This window comes from Carcharodon carcharias, chromosome 25 (genome assembly GCF_017639515.1).
Source record: "Carcharodon carcharias isolate sCarCar2 chromosome 25, sCarCar2.pri, whole genome shotgun sequence".
Classification (NCBI taxonomy): Eukaryota; Metazoa; Chordata; class Chondrichthyes; order Lamniformes; family Lamnidae; genus Carcharodon; species Carcharodon carcharias.
The window spans coordinates 441,158-458,072 of record NC_054491.1 but is presented as its reverse complement, the minus strand read 5'-3'; positions in this window follow the sequence as shown (position 1 = coordinate 458,072).

Sequence of the window (16,915 nt, the reverse complement as noted above, 5' to 3'; positions counted from 1 at the left end):
AGAGAATTATTAAAGACGTTGCCCATTATTTCTGATCCTATATTACGTTTAATATGGACACATTGCATACTTTTGCCATCCGCAATCAAAGTATGTGTAAGACAAGTCTATTTGTATTTATTAATTACCAGTTAGAAATGTACTGGGCTATGGAGGAAGAACAAGGGAGTGGAACTAATTGGATACCTCTTTCAAAGAGCCAGACCAGTCATAATGGACCAAATGGCCTCCACCTGTGCTGCATGATTCTATAATGTACAACAGAAACAAAGCCTAAAATAGGAAGAAGCTCCATATAGAGTAAATTACCTCAGATGATTATTAAAATCACTTTGCTCTCATTTTAATTTAGGTGAGTGGTCTGCATAATAATAATCTTCTTTGTGATTGATCTTCATATTGATAGAGATAAAGCTTGCCAAGGAGAATGCACAGACAGATAATGATGAAGGCACAGGAATATACCAGGTTGCAACTGAGCTCAAGTAATAGTAAATGATATATCAGAATGCATGTTGAGTCCACAATCATACTGTCTGTTCTCAAAATAGCATCTACTGCACATCAGAAAGTTCATTATTGCTATTTGATTATATTTTGAAAATGGTAGATCAATTCTCAATGTATTCTTTATGTCTCCAGGCTCATTCAGGTGTCTATTTTCCTCTGTTCACTAATTTTAGTGAAAAAGCATATCTGAAAATAAAACATTGTTCCTTCTCATCTACTCATATGCTTTTTACCTAAAAACAATGTTCACAAAAAACCCCCAAGGGCAGAATTTTTCATCCCGCGAGTGGGCATGTGCCCGACCCGAATGGGAGTGAAATCGTGCGCTATGTTGTCGGGCGAGCATCCCAATATCATCCTGCACTCTAACGATCCTTTGGTCAGCAGGCTCACATGAGAGGTGGCAGCATGACGACTGACTATTCAGAGGCCTATTACGGCCCTTAAGTAATTAATTAAGTTGCATTGGGTTGGCGGGCAGGCGAATAGGCTAGGTGGCCTTTGCATTTTTAACAGAACCTCATTCACGGATGGGATGAGGTTTCCAACGCTCACTAAAAAACCACTAAACCTTTTTTAACATCCTTTTTCGCATGTCCCTCTTCATGTGACTGAGTCACATGTGGGGACATGTTTATCTCAGATGTTAAAAGTTTATTTTTGTATTTAAAATCCGTCAGCTCCCTGAGGCAGCCCTGTGCATGCTCCCCCATGCATGTGCTCACGCTCCTCCCGCCCCCACCCCAGCAGCGCTGAGGCCAGCCAGCATGAACTCGCGGAGCCCAATCGTAGTGGTCGGTTTCATGGCCACTCCCGGGCCCACCCACCCGATAAGGGAAAAATTCTGCCCCAAGTGTCTGAACCAGCTCAGTGCAACCTAAGGTAACCAACTGATTTTAATGCTGCCAGATTTCTGCTAGAAGATTTTCTAACACTAATTATTTCATTACATTTACTTTTAAAGTATTCTTTCGTTTATTATGAAAAGAATATAGGGCAATTGATTTAACATTTCACGTTGCTGCTTTCAATACACCTCTTCCCAGTGAAAAGCTCCCAAGTACATCCATTTCCTGCAAAAGTCTTATGAGTTGAAAATTACTCCTACCACCTCTTAACCAATCAGAAGTCGAACAACATATTTAGGTCAATATAATCAGAGAGGGTATACAAGTCAGATGAGACTATACAGTAAAATCCTAATGAGTTGAATTCCATGGGATCCCTCTCCAAATTAATGTTGAGTGGAGCTTTGTGATAGCCGAGGAGGTCTCATTCCAAATGAATGCATCTCTATGTAGTTCAATACCTTTACAAACGCGGTCTATATCAAAAACAACACATTCAAATGTCAACTGGAAACAGGCTGGGAGTTACTTCTGCAACTTAATTAATTACTTAAGGGCCTTAATAGGCCTCATAATAGTCGGCGGTCATGCTGCCACCTCTCATGTGAGCCTGCTGACCAAAGGATCGTGAGAGTGCAGGATGATGTTTGGACGCTCGCCCGACAACATAGCGAACTATTTCATTCCCATTCAGGATGATAATAAATGTGTGAAAAAATCTTTATTCAATTTGACCACACCATACGATAACCTGACCTTGCAAAAGGCTGGGAGTTACTTCTGGACAAACTCCGTAATTCCTCTTCTGCTTACCATGCTGTTTTTGCACGTGCACCATACAGTCCGCCATGTGTTTATTGCTGTCAAGCATGTTTTCAGTTTCTTCGTGATGCAGTGCAAAATCCCAGAGTATCTCTATGGCCTTTGCAGCATCAGCTAGGGAAACAGGCAGGCATTCATCAGACTCTTAAGGGTATCGGCCTCCTTGGGCTCCTCAGTTGGAGAACATTATTTGCATCTATAGTGCCATCATCTGTCAGATCCATCATGCATTGAATAGCACCGTCTACCTCTGTGTAAGTCTCCATAGCTTGCTCTGCTGCAACTTCTATACCAGCCTCCCGCAGGCAAGCGAAAGGTGCCTCATCATCAGGTTGGTTGGCCTCACCCTGCTCCTCCTTATTCTTGATGTTTTGCGTAGTCCTAACCCGTTTTGAACCCAGTGTGGTGGAAGCAGTTGGCAATTGTGGCTTCTGTCACCATTTTATCATGGACATGGCCTCTAGTACAATTGGATTGTACACGTGTTTCTTATCGATAGCCTCGATAACCTGAGAGATCACTTGTCATTGTTAGTGGGTTTTCAGGTGCCTGAATCAGCCCCTGATCTATTGGCTGGAGCTTGGTCGGAGTATTGGGTGGCAAAAACAACAGTTTCACGCTATTCAGGCCAGAGATGTTTGGGTGCAAGGGGCAGTTGTCTGTAATAATGACAATCCTCTTTTTTTTTTGATATGTTTTGCCCACTTTCCTGATCACACCTCAAAAATTCTGGCCCTTTTGTTAGCCTCGTACTGTGTGGGTAGTGTCTTGACATTCATGAAGCACCATGGCTTCTTGGACTTTCCAATCACAAGAAGCAATAGCTTTTAGTGAAATCCAGTGACACATTCCTTGCTCCCTTTCTTTCTTTCCAATTGATAACACTTTTAACTTTCTCACAGGTTTAATCATACTCGCAGGTTTCTCATGTCCTTTCACAGGGAGAACTCAATATTCTTGATGTCATATGATGCCTTGCCCAGCGTTCCATGATTTCATGCGCTTATGTGGTCTAACTCTGCTCTGACTGGTCAGCGCAGTCATATGACAAGCTTAGATAAGTTCAGTTAATCCAGAGTTACCAGTGAGGAATTTTAGCTTATCACGGACACTGTTCAACAGGATTTGCTATTCTGCAGGCATGAATGGTTGATGACTTCAACATAACCGGAATTTCATGTGATCCGAATTTGAGTCATCGTGATTTCACTATATTACCAAAAAACAACTTTTTTTCTGTTGATAACACAATATGAATATGCCCTTAAGAAATATTACTTCCCCATTATGTATACACATACTGTATAAAGTTTATTCTGTGTACATATATCTATGTATGAAATGCCATTTAGATGCATCATTTTGTACTTTTTTTATTAAACCCTGTCTAATTTCATAATGTTCGATCACAAACAATATATACACTTGATCAGCAAGCCGACACCAGTTTTGATCTTTACAAATTCTAGTGATTGATTTAATCTTGGCAGTTTAACTATTCTCAAAACCTATTTTTTTGATGGATGCCTTTCTGTTGAAGTATTTGTTCCTCTTGTTTAGATTTCCATGCACCTTTTACAGCTGTGGATGGGAGGTCATTCATTGGCTGTTCTAGTGTCACTCTGAAACTGAGCACTAAGGCAATCAGGAATGCAGCCCTCTGATTCAATTTTTCATTTTCCCCTCCCAACTTTTAGGTGAGCACCAAGTTTCTCCTCCATGGCAGCTCAGCTGAGATTGGGAACTCACCCCGTAAAGTCATGGGCATAAACTCATCCTATGATTTCTTATGAAAGAGCATGTGGGCCCTAGTATAATTCCCTGCAAAGTGTGGGTTAACTCACCCAGAGCTTTTCAATTCAATTATTTTATTTAAAGTGAGTTTCCACAGTACCTTTTTTTTTAAATGTGCCTTCATAATGGTAATAAGACATTGTCATTGATTCAAACAACGCCCTGTAGAAAAAAATAAGGCCACATATTTCAGAGGAGTACAACACCACCATTGTGTTGTGGCCTACTGATGCTCGTTTGTATTCCACACTATACAATGAGTAAAATTAACAGATTCTGAAGCAAAATATGAATGAAAAATTACTCACTCTTAACTAGTGTTGTCACATTTTATTGAATATATTTGAAAGCAATCTTGCATTTTAGATTTGAAATTGACTCATCATTTACAGACTGTAATTTCACTGTGCCCGGCCTTCTTTTAGTAAGACTTTAAAGTATAACCCATAAAGCTCTTTAAATGCACCAACTAAATTCAATTCTAATTTTATGTATTTCCAAGGAATGTATTTATTTTCTGCTCACTGCTGGAATGTAATGGGAGGTGTTAATTTTTAGAAAAATTATTTTTTCTGGATTATTCATGATTGTATATGTTTATAATATTAATTTTAATTTTCATTATACTCTGTGCCTGCTACTTGTAAATAATGAAACTGTGATCAAAATATGTGTCTTCTCATGGTGGAACATTTATATGATTAGTCCACACAAGATTTCCATTAAAATGAAGTGCGTCCAACTTTCAAAACTGATTCTTAGTATAATTGTTAATAATCTAGTGCATCATTTAGACTGTTACAAATGGCATTGATTTTCATTAAATTATAATGAGATTTGCAATGTAATTTAAAATGTATTTCCTTGCTGTTTCCATTTTAATAGAATCATTGTAATAGAATCAGAAGCAACGGGGGCTGTTGAGAATTAGTTTTGAAGTCTCCATAAAGTGTTGTTATGACCAGGTGATAAGGAGTGAACTGGTTCCGCTCTCTTCAGCCTCCTCAGTTGGTCACAACAAACATTTTAAATTTCTTTTTCACGAGGATATGCCTTTTCCCAATTCAGAATATTTATGCAGTGAGCAATAAAGAGCCTAAAACAAGATTTCCTTAAGTTAAAGAAAGAGCTAATTTATGAACCACTAAATCTGAGAAAAAAATAATAAGGTGACATTTCCCTCTCTCTCACGCACACATATCAGAAATAAGGGAAGTTAAGAGTCCAATAAAAAAAGTTAAAAGAACATACAGTTAAGTGTCCATTGATTGTCCTTGAGGCACAGATTGTTAAACATTGCGGCTGATTTAGATTTGTTTTGTGGATGCGGTCAGATGTAGATGATGTTGCAATTATTGCAAAATCTAGATTCGCTGGTAGTTCTCTAGTAAAGTTGTCTTCCAAGCCAGTTACTATACTTGTTCCAAGAGGGAGGGGGAGAGAGAGAGAGAGAGAAAGCACTTTCAGCCTGTCTTTTCTGCTGAAGGCTTTCTTGCAATCTCTCTGCAGTGGCTGCAGCCTGGCCTGTTGTATTTTACCCACTGTGTATTGCCAAGGGGTTTTGGGTGGGTCTGTCTGTGGCAGCCACTATTTCAATATCCAGCACTTGCATTTTAATTACTCTTCCTAATTAGTTTTGATGGATCTTTGAATTATAAGAAATTTCTCCGCCTTCACACTCCCCTGATGGTGTCTTTGCTTTTTCACCTTCACCTTGGATGGTGGCCTTGCATTTTTGAGTAGTTTGTTCTGTCTCATTTCAAATTGCAAAATTTCCAGTCAGTTGAAAGTTGAAAATCATTTCTTCAATATTTATTGGGCATAGCCTTGTGACAGTGTAGTGATCATAAGCAGATGGCTGGTTTACAGGTGAATATAAAATCATTCTTTTTATTACATGGGAATCTATGATTTTTATTCTGGCAATAAAATACTAATTTTGCAATTTTGTCTATTTTTCTGTGAAGACTATAAACTTGAGGCCTTGATTGCAGTGTTGAAATGCTTTATTTTTTGCAAAAGTTAAAGTAACTAATTTTCTCATTTTACTTATAATTGCTCCTTGGATTTTTTGAGAAATTTACTATGGCTATTCTTAACTGTGAATATTGTAAATGTGAAGAAAAATTGCCCACTGAATCCTTCAACCTAACTCTTCCTGGACTCAAATCGAAAACCTGTTATTTTTTAATGTGTCGATTTAACCTCATCAAAGTTGAATGATGATAGTACTGGGGAAATACACCATTTCAGGCTTTCAGTCTCATCATTGTGAACTCCTAATTGAACATAGAAATGTTGGGTGCAGAGTAATCTCCATCTATTCTGACCCAACAATGAAGTTCCACATCAAACTCAGAAAGAACATTTCTACTGTTCTAATGTGATATTTTCCCAATTCCTACACCAGCTATCCTACAGATGCTTGGAACAAGATTCCAAATTTAAGGTTGGATTAGAGTACATGTAAGCTGAAAACACCCAGCTGTACCTCACCACCACCTCTTTCACCCCCTCCAGTGTCTCTTAATTGTCTGACCACTTATCCAAAGCCCAGTACTGGATGAGCAGAAATTTCCTCCAACTAAACGTTGGGAAGACCAAAGAGATTTCCTTGGTTCCCGTCCAGAAACTCTGTTCCCTAGCCACTGGGTATATTACTTCTTCCTAGCAGTTGACTGAGGCTAAACCAGACTGTTAACAACCCTCGTGCTATATTTGATCCCAATGTGAGCTTCCAAACACAGCTGTGCCATCGATAAGATCACCTTTTTCAACTTCTGTAACATTGTCTGCCTGAGCCTCAGCTTATCTCTTGCAGAAACATTCATCCATCCTTTTTTACCTTTAGACTTGACCATACTAATGTACTGCTGACTGACACCCCATTTTCAACCCTCCATATACTTGAAGTCATTCAAAACTTTGCTGCTAGTTTCCTAACTCTAGCCAAGTTTCGTTGACCCATCATCTCCATTCTCACTAACCTACATTGGCTCCTGGTTCATCATCGCCTCCATTTTAAAATTCTCACCCTTATTTTCAAAGCCCCTCATAGCCTCGCCCCTCCCTACCTCTGTAACTCTCTGCAGCCCTCCAACATAGCCCCACTCCTCCAATTCGAGCCTCTATTATTCCAGATTTTAATTGTTCCACCATTGATGGCCTGGCCTTTAGTTGCCAAGGCCCCAAACGCTGGAATTCCCTCCATAAACTTCCCTGCCTCTCTACCTCTCTTTTTCCCTTAAAACTTACCTCTTTGACTAAGGTTCTGGTCATCTGCTTTAACATCTTTTGTAGCTCTCTGTCAATTTTTATGTGATAATACTCCCATGAAGCACCTCAAGATGTTGTACTCTGTTAAAGGTATAAAATACAATTTATAAATACAATTTGTTGTCATTGAGAGAGCACTACAATTTGAGCTCATTTCCAGTTAAATTAAAATTAACTTATCCAAATAAGTTAAGTTCACATATTTGAAACATCATGTTTAATGGATATCCCTCTTTTTCCATTTATCTACATTAAGTTTAACTTCTTAAAAACAAGAGGAATGTTATGCATTTGCCATGGCAGGAGGAGAAAATCACCCCAGGAGAGCACCATCCCTTTACATGATTGCATTGCATTTTGGTTAGATGATCTTTCCTGCACATTTCTTTTGCTGTTCAAGTCTTGATGCATGGCAGAAGGAATTTTGGCAGTATTTTTTCCCTTAATATATACCTGTTCAGTTTTGTTGGGTGTGAGGAATTATCTTAGCAGTAACCTTTACTGAAAGTTAATTTTTGTTTGGTCATGCAAACTTACCCAGTGGTGATTGCAATGACTCTGCCTAATTCTTGTTGCTTAATGTTGAATGACTCGTCCTCAATTTCCTGCATTACTACAAGCTCCTAGTTTTAAAATGTATGAGAATATTGGATACTTTTCTCACTGATCTGTACATTCATTCCACGATTTTCAAAGTTGTAAATCCTGCTTTAACCTCAGCTGAAGAATTTGATGGGAATGTCTATTTCTTGACAGTATACCCTGATAAGAGATATGTCAGCACAAATAGAGACCTCATATAAGAACATAAGAAATAGGAGCAGCAGTAGGCCCTTCAGTCCCTTGAACCTGCTCTACCATTGAAGAAGATTATGGCTGATCTGATTGTGGCCTGGACTCCATTTCCCTGCCTGTCCACCATAACCCTTGATTCCCTTATCAATCAATAAATCTGTCTAAGTCAGCCTTGAAATTCTGCCAAGTTTGACCAGTTAGGGAGCACCAAAGGGTTGCAGTTCAAACTATGTAAATTTAGGAATAGCTTAGATGTTATGTTAGGGGGGTACTGCCGGTTAGCTTTGTTGGCTAGAGAGCTGGCGTATGGATCACATTATTGCCAACAGCACAGGATTCAATCATCTTTCTGGTTAAGGTAGACTCAAAGCCTGCCTCCACATTCTACCCGTAGTTAAAACTCTCAGTACTTTGCTGTAGTTCAGCGAAAAATCGCCGAGGACCTGCTTTTGGGCAAAGAACTAAAGAAGAAGAAGGAATTATGTTCGGCAGTTCTTCCTTTCCCAGACAGTAGTGATTCTCTTGAATACACTGTGACTTGTGTGCTGTGTGCAAACTCTTCATGCTTTCAAGAGGGAGCTGAATTATTCTTAATTCAGGCAGATCCCATCATATAGAAGGTAAGTGGGTTAACGATAAAGTATGCATGTTCAATCAGATTTTATGGGCTACTTTCAATTGCCTGAGGTGGCTGGAGAGGCATTTTCTAGAATTTTTAATCCCTAATTGGCCTCTTTTTTTTCTCTCTGTTTTCTCTCCTCCCAATAGATCTCATGACTCTAGGAGGAGGTGGGGCTAGAAATAGAGCATGATAAGTGAGGAGCAGGCTTGATAGACCAGCTGGCCTTTTCCTGATGATCAGTTTCATACTTTTGTAAGAAACATGCCCTCGGTTGCTGGTGAAATGGGGAAATTATCCTAAGCAAAACTACATCTGCTGAGCAGCATTCTCTGCCAACGCATATTCTGGCAGATGTATATATGTACATTTGCTGGGAAGAAAACAGGTCCATTAGCAAAGATGAAAAAAGATTTGGGTGCATCTAGTATTCACTGGAAGTTTTTCATCATGTGAAGCTGTTATTAACAAAACAAATAAATTATTAGCCAGGGCACTGCAGTGCATTTCACCATAAATTGAAATATGTTGATCTAAACTTGCACAAACCACATGAGGCCAAATTTGGAATACTGTGCACAATTTTAGACTCCTGCTTCCTAAATGCCATTGAAAAGCGAGAGTCTGGAGAAAAATAGCAATAGTGACACTGGAAGAGGGCTTTGACTTACGAGGTGAGAACTGCACTTTTTTGGGGGGAGAAGATGGTTTAGAAAGGAAAGTGAATCAGATCTTTAAAATTGTGAAAACTGTGGTGATGTAGATGTGAGAAGGCTTATTTGATTTGATTTTTGAGCGTTGAATCAGAGGACACTGATTAAAAATTTAAATGCTTCAAGTTTTTCTCTATATTAGATGTGTGAAGCAAAAAAGCTATTGATGAACCTTCATTAAAAGAGCTCATCTAACCTTGAAGTTGCAAAGATGATCCAAAAAGAGCTGCTTAGCAGTGAAGAATGTCTCAAAAAAGCTCATTCCTTATGTCATCAAAGAAGATGGTGAAAATTCACAAATAATCTTGTCCCACATTTAAAATGGTACCATGGGGGAGCTGGATATTTAAATTGTACTATTGTACTTTATATATGAAACAAAAAGAGAGATCTGGTAAGCCAAAGCAGTTAATTTTCTAAAATGTGACTTTGGTATGCTGACCACTTAAAATTTAAAAGAAAAGCAGTGGTATATGGATTCATAGATCATCGACCTGAGATGTTAACTCTGTTTCTCTCTCCATCTGTGGTATTTTGCTTTTGAGCCTTTGTGGAATATATGCTTGCTTCAGACGGACTCTTGTCCTGGAACTTATTACCAAAAAAAAATTCACTGCATTCAGTTACTGACTAGTGACGGGCACATCACAATACAGAAAATAATCCCCTTGATTCTCCCTTCTGCATCAACATTGCTATATCAAGATATCAATAAACCACGAGGATGCTGGTTATGAACAAGGTGGTCATCAGTGACTTGTTTTAATATTGCACTGACTTTATTTGCAAATACAAAACTAGTTGTTCTGAATCTCCAATGCAACCTAGTCAAGTTGACTTAAAGCAGATACACCCTCACTGGTCAGTTTTTATCGCACAGATAAATATTAAGGTTAAAAACAAAAAACTGCGGATGCTGGAAATCCAAAACAAAAACAGAATTACCTGGAAAAACTCAGCAGGTCTGGCAGCATCGGCGGAGAAGAAAAGAGTTGACGTTTCGAGTCCTCATGACACTTCTAGTTCTGTCGAAGGGTCATGAGGACTCGAAACGTCAACTCTTTTCTTCTCCGCCGATGCTGCCAGACCTGCTGAGTTTTTCCAGGTAATTAAATATTAAGGTTGGTTGGCAGGCAAGCCAAGCAAATTCACAAACCACTTTGGATGTTCAGGAGCCATTCAGAACCTAGTATAAATGGAGAACTGCTGCAAAAGATGTTGCACCCAGTAAGTTAGTAATACAGAAAGAGCTCGCAAAGTGAATCAAAAGTGGTAGGAGGTTCAACATTACAAACAAAATGGTGAAAGGAGCATTTTTATTGCTTGCCTGCAAGTTCAACCAAAGCAGTTGCAACAGTTCACATCACTGAAAGAGTAATGGATACATACTGATAAAGTTATTGAATATACTCCGTCCACTCTTCCTACTGCTGTATTACTCTTCCCCCCCCCCCCCCCCCCCCCACTACTACTCCTCTTTATCTTTCTCAGTTCTCTTCCTCTGTCTCTCTGGTTTGTGCACCTGCTGCTATATTGAACCAGAATTAAATGGCCTTTCACAACCCAAGTATCAACATATTTTCTCATTCATGGCTGGTTCTGCAAATGGGTCACAAAACGATGACACTTTGAAGCGGTTCTGATTAGGCACAAACTTGTTGTCTGTACTTAAAAGTGATAATCCTCCCATAATATAAATCTGAAGCACCTATTTCTTTAATGGAACCTTTAGATGAATATCAAAGAGCTATTTACTCATATGTAATATTTTAATTAGATTGCATTCCCTATTTAACCCATCACGGACCCTTTGATGCTCTGTGTGTATTTAGTGTTTAGCCTCAGATGCGAGAGGTAATGAATGCTGGACCTTTTGATTTAATGAGAAATCTGCCTTTCCAGTTCGACTCTGTTTGCATCCCTTTATTCCCTGACTATAGAATTCAGTTAATTGAAGGAGTCTCTTAACACCACACATTAAGGAGGCCAAATTAGCATCCCTTTTCTGATTATATAGCACAGGCAGACGTTGTCTCTTTGAAGTGAAGTCTGAACTGAAGTAGACAGCAGTGCTCTGAAAATGAGCTGATGGCCCTGTTATTAGGATAAAATGCAGATGCACCCCATGTGCTACAAAATGCTTAATCTCTTAATTGATCACCTTCTGCACTATCCATATACTACTGCTTTTTTAAATTGTCAGCATATCAAAGTCACATTTTGGAAAATGAACTGTGTCGACTTACTAGATCTACCAATACAGCCTTTTCTCATTTTTTGTTTCACATATAAAGTCCAATTTAAATATCCAGCTCCCCCGTGGTACCATTTTAAATGTAGGACAAAATTATTTGTGAATTTTCGCAATCAGTGAAATTTCAAAAGGTGCTGTTGTATTTGCTATAACTGTACCTCTCAGTGAAAGAGAATCTTTTGATGTTTATGCTGATAGATGATAATGCAAATGCTGTTCCTGACTGAATAGGTGCAATTTGCACAAAAAGAACTGTAGAAGGAAATGACTAACATGCATCTGTGAAAGGAAAGGGCTAATTTCATAAATAAAGAAAACAGACAACCTTGAGGAGGGGCGAGGGGAGCTAAACTTTCTGTACTCTTTTCTTAGGCAGGGCTGAAATTGGCAATGCTTACGCAAACAACCTGCAGAAAACGGGTAAATTAGAATTAATTCAGCAGGAAGTAGGTTAAATTAACTTGCACTGTAATAGCTCTTTTCTAATCTGTTGGCGTTGCTCACGTGGTAGTCCTGTAGCAGACACCAAAAAAAAAAGTCAGTTAGAAATTGTGAGGTAGACATGAAACCTTCTGACAGAACTGATGGGGTGTTAGACTATGGAGCAGAGCACAGGGTATTTCTAACAGTTGGAGAAAGCAATGCACGAATAATTTAAAATGAGAAGGAACAAAGGACTTTTTTCTTTTAGTATAGCTTAAATAGAAATTCTGGTTTACTCAGATAGAAATAACCAGAGGTACTAATTGGATGTAATGTTATAAACATTTCAAAATGGCAGCATGGAACATACTAATGGTTCATTACTACATTTATAATGTACTCTCAATTACAGCTTAAAGTTTGAGAATGAATCTGCTATTGATTGAATTTTAGATCAAATTTTCTTATTTAAATGCTCTCAACTTCAAAGTTCTTTTGGTAAAATAGTCTACCTGCCACAGGTGGGTTCCATTCTGCTAAGGACTCTAGCAATGCCAATAAGAGTACAGCATCTCAAAATACTGAAAGCACTAATGTGGACTCTGATTCACCTGTCTCTCTTTTGTTTCTCCTTTCTTGAAGATACTGACTCATGCAAAGCCCACAGGTACTTCAAATAACTTATCATGCCTGAACCAATTTAATAAACATTAGACTATTCAGCATGAGGGCAATACAATAAATGAGCAGGTAGTGGAGAAATAGGTTAGGATAACAGTAGATAATGAGGATGTAAAAGATTAGTAATAAAAACAAAAAAACTGTGGATGCTGGAAATCCAAAACAAAAACAGAATTACCTGGAAAAACTCAGCAGGTCTGGCAGCATCGGCGGAGAAGAAAAGAGTTGATGTTTTGAGTCCTCATGACCCTTCGACAGAGGTTCTGTCGAAGGGTCATGAGGACTCGAAACGTCAACTCTTTTCTTCTCCGCCGATGCTGCCAGACCTGCTGAGTATTTCCAGGTAATTCTGTTTTTGTTTTATAAAAGGTTAGTGGTGCTCAAAGTGGAAAAGTCACCCAGTCAGGATTAAATGCAATCTAGGTTGCTGAGGGAAGCAAGAGTGGAAATTGCATAACTATCTGGCCATAACTCTCCTTAGATTTGGGAGTGGTTCAAAGACTAGAGAATTTCAAATATATGACCAGTTTTAAAAAAGAGGGGAGGGATAAACCTGGCAACAACAGACAAGTCAGCCTAACATCAGTGCTGGGAAAATACTTAACGACATTAATCTGAGACAAAACTATTTAGAAAAATATTCACTAATAAATGAAAGCCAGCAGGAATTATTTGTTAAAGGCAAATTATGTTTGACTGACTTGATTTAGTTTTTTGATGAAGCAGCGGAAAAGGTTGATGAGGGTAGTGTAATTGATATTGTGTACATGCTCTTCAAAAATGAGTTTGATAAATACCACATAATAGACTTGATTGTAAAATTGAAGTTCATGGAATTCAAGGGGTAGGGTTTGCATGGATACAAACCTGGGCAAGGGCTTGGCCTAAATAGCCAAGTGGTTATGGTACTGGGTTTGGAACCCCAAGATCAAGAGTTCAAATCTCACAATGGCAAACTATGAAACAATGTAACTTCATCTGAAACAGATGGAAACGGCTTTGTACTCGAAAGAGTTATTTGCATTTATTTAAAAGATTATCAAGAGTTCAAATCTCACAATGGCAAACTATGAAACAATATAACTATGGCCTAAATGGCCAAGTGGTTATGGTACTGGGTTTGTAACCCCAAGATCAAGAGTTCAAATCTCACAATGGCAAACTATGAAACAATGTAACTTCATCTGAAACAGATGGAAACAGGTTTACTCAAAAAGAGTATCAAGAGTTCAAATCTCACAATGGCAAACTATGAAACAATGTAAATTCATCTGAATAGGAACAGATGGAAACGTGTTTGTACCCAAAAGAGTTACAAAACTGGGCAAGGGACAGAAAGTGTTGAATGCTTGTTTTTCAGACTGGAGGGAATTGTGCAGTAGGTTCCCCCAATGGTTGGTGTTGGGACCTCTGCTGACCTGGATTTAAATATACATTGCATAGCTAAGATTACTAAGTAGCAGATAAAACTACAAAAGCTCACTGAATTACTGGTAATTGTTCAAACAAAATTGCAACCATTGACTTAAAAATGTTGACTTTGGCTACACAAAACTCATGAATGTGAGGAATACAATGCAAACAGGTGACAATTGTTAAAGAAATGATTACAAAAGAAATGTTGAAACATAGTGGTAAACAAAAGCTGTAATTGAAAAAAAATAGCAGCAATGGATACATGGGATCACCACCACCTGCAAGTTCCCCTTCAAGTACACACCCTCCTGATCTGGAACTATATTGCTGTTCCCTCACTGTCGCTGGGTCAAAATCCTGGAACTGCCTTCCTAACAGCACTGTGGATATACCTACACCATATGGACTGCAGCGGTTCAAGAAGGCAGCTTACCACCACCTTCTCAAGTGCAATTAGGCTTGGGCAGTAAATGCTGGCCCAGCCAGTGATACCCACATCCCATGAAAGAATAAAAAAGATCAATGCTCTATGGAGTCTCGGTAAACTACTGAGACTCCTGAATTAAATGGCCCCCAAATCTGTTATGAGATCATTTGTGTTGGATCACCACATTGCTCTATGATATATTTTGAGATCTGCAATAACATTTTAGAATGCTCTTGGACTAGTTGATGGATGAAAGGTTACATGGATTGGGCTTCCTAAGAGGCTAGTAATCAGTTATATGTTTTTTTAACTGGTTTGAATGCTATTAAAGAAAAGCACCTTTCATATTTTCATAGAAACTCATTTTTTTAAGAAAGCTGCATTCAACCAAACAAATGTTTAGAAATGGAATTGGATCGTTTGGTTGCAGCTCTATATGTCATAGTGGAGCAGGCTCGAGGGGCCGAATGGCCTACTTCTGCTCTTATTCCGTATGTTTGTAGTAGGCAGTTTTAGCAGAAGACATGATATGATCCTGCCAGATTTCATGATGGATGGCTAAACCAGTTGTGCACAGGTACGTTCATATCTGCAGCCCTACGATTTGAGATCATGAAGATCGGGCGAGACTGGGAGGAATAAGCAGGATAAAAGTGAGTAACTGTTTTACTGGCAACGAGGATATTGAAATAGAGGTGAAGGAGTAGTTGAGCAAATCCACAGCTGCAGAAGTGTCATGGTGAATGGAATTCCCAACACTAGGCAATTGGTAGTTTGAATGCATAGTTTATATGTGATTTGAGAAAATTTTTTTAATGGGAGTGGATGCAGACAGAAGTGAGTTTAGAAGGGGAAAGGGAAATGTAATGGTCATAGTAAGGGTAATTAAGAAGTACTCAGGAATGGCTTCTATGTAATTGAGACCTAAGGAGTTAAGAGGCCAGGACAGGATGACAGTGAATTAATGGAAAGCACAGAGGAAGCTAAGATTAGAATCACACCAGCTGTCATTCCACACAAATTCTATGCAAGGAAATGAGGACTGATGTCTTGATAAGAAATGCAATGTGGGCAGTAGACAAAAATATAAATAAATGGGGAGGTGAGATAGAATAAAATGAGATGCTTTATTGTGAAGATGTTGCAGGGGAAATCAGGATGTGATTTGATGATAAGGGTCAAACTGTCATTGTGGTGGTTTGGACATATCAGTCAAAGGCAGAAGTGTACCAGAGGATGTCCTGGCTGGCAGCATGTCAGAATCCATGAGGAAAGGCATCATCACCCTCATCTACAAGCACAAGGGGGAAAGGGAGGAAATTAGAAATTGGTGACTCATTTCACTGTTGAATGTGGACTATAAGATTCTGTCCAAGGTCATCCCCAATCGGGCCAAGTTCGCTCTGGAACTTGGTGATCTACCCTGACCAGACCTGCACTGTGCCGGGCAGGAAGATCTCTGACAGCCTCATGCTGCTCAGGGATACGATTGCCTATGTACAGGACAGGGGTGTGGACACCTGCCTCATCAGCCTGGATCAGGAGAAGGCCTTTGACAGAATATCGCACACCTACATGGTGGAGGTGCTCTCCAAAATGGGGTTTGGGAGGGAATTTGCAATTGGATCCAACTGCTCTACACTAACATCAGTAGCACAGTCTCAATCAATGGATGGGAATCAAATAGTTTTCCGATTAAATCTGGAGTCAGGCAGGGCTGTCCTCTCTCCCCTGTCCTGTTTGTGTGTTGCATAGAACCCTTTGCTGAGTCCATCAGGAAGGATCAGGGCATAAGAAGAGTGACGATCCCAGGCAGTGGAGGCAGTCAGGTCAAAGCCTCCCTGTACATAGACAATGTCGCCGTCTTCTGCTTGGATCCGCTGTCGGTGCTCAGACTGATCCACATCTGCAACTAATTCAAACTGGCCTCAGGAGCCAAGGTAAATCGTGGGAAGAGTGAGGTCATGTTCTTTGGGAACTGGGCTGACTAATCCTTTGTCCCCTTCACTGTCAGGGCTGACGGTCTGAAGGTGTTGGGGATATGGTTTGGAGGGACCGGGGCATGCGTTAGAAACTGGAAGGAGCGAGTGGCTATCGTGCGATGCTCCCTCTCCATTGCAGGTAAGAACCTGGTCATCAGGTGTGAGGCACTCTCGCTGTTGCTGTACGTGGCACGGGTCTTGGCCAATTCCAGACTCCTGAGCGATGGCAATCACCCGAGCCATCTTCCGCTTTATCTGGAGGTCGAAAATGGTTCGTGTCCGCAGGGACGCGATGTATAAGTCTCTAGATAAAGGGGGAAAAGCATGCCCAACATCGCCCTCATATTGATGGCCA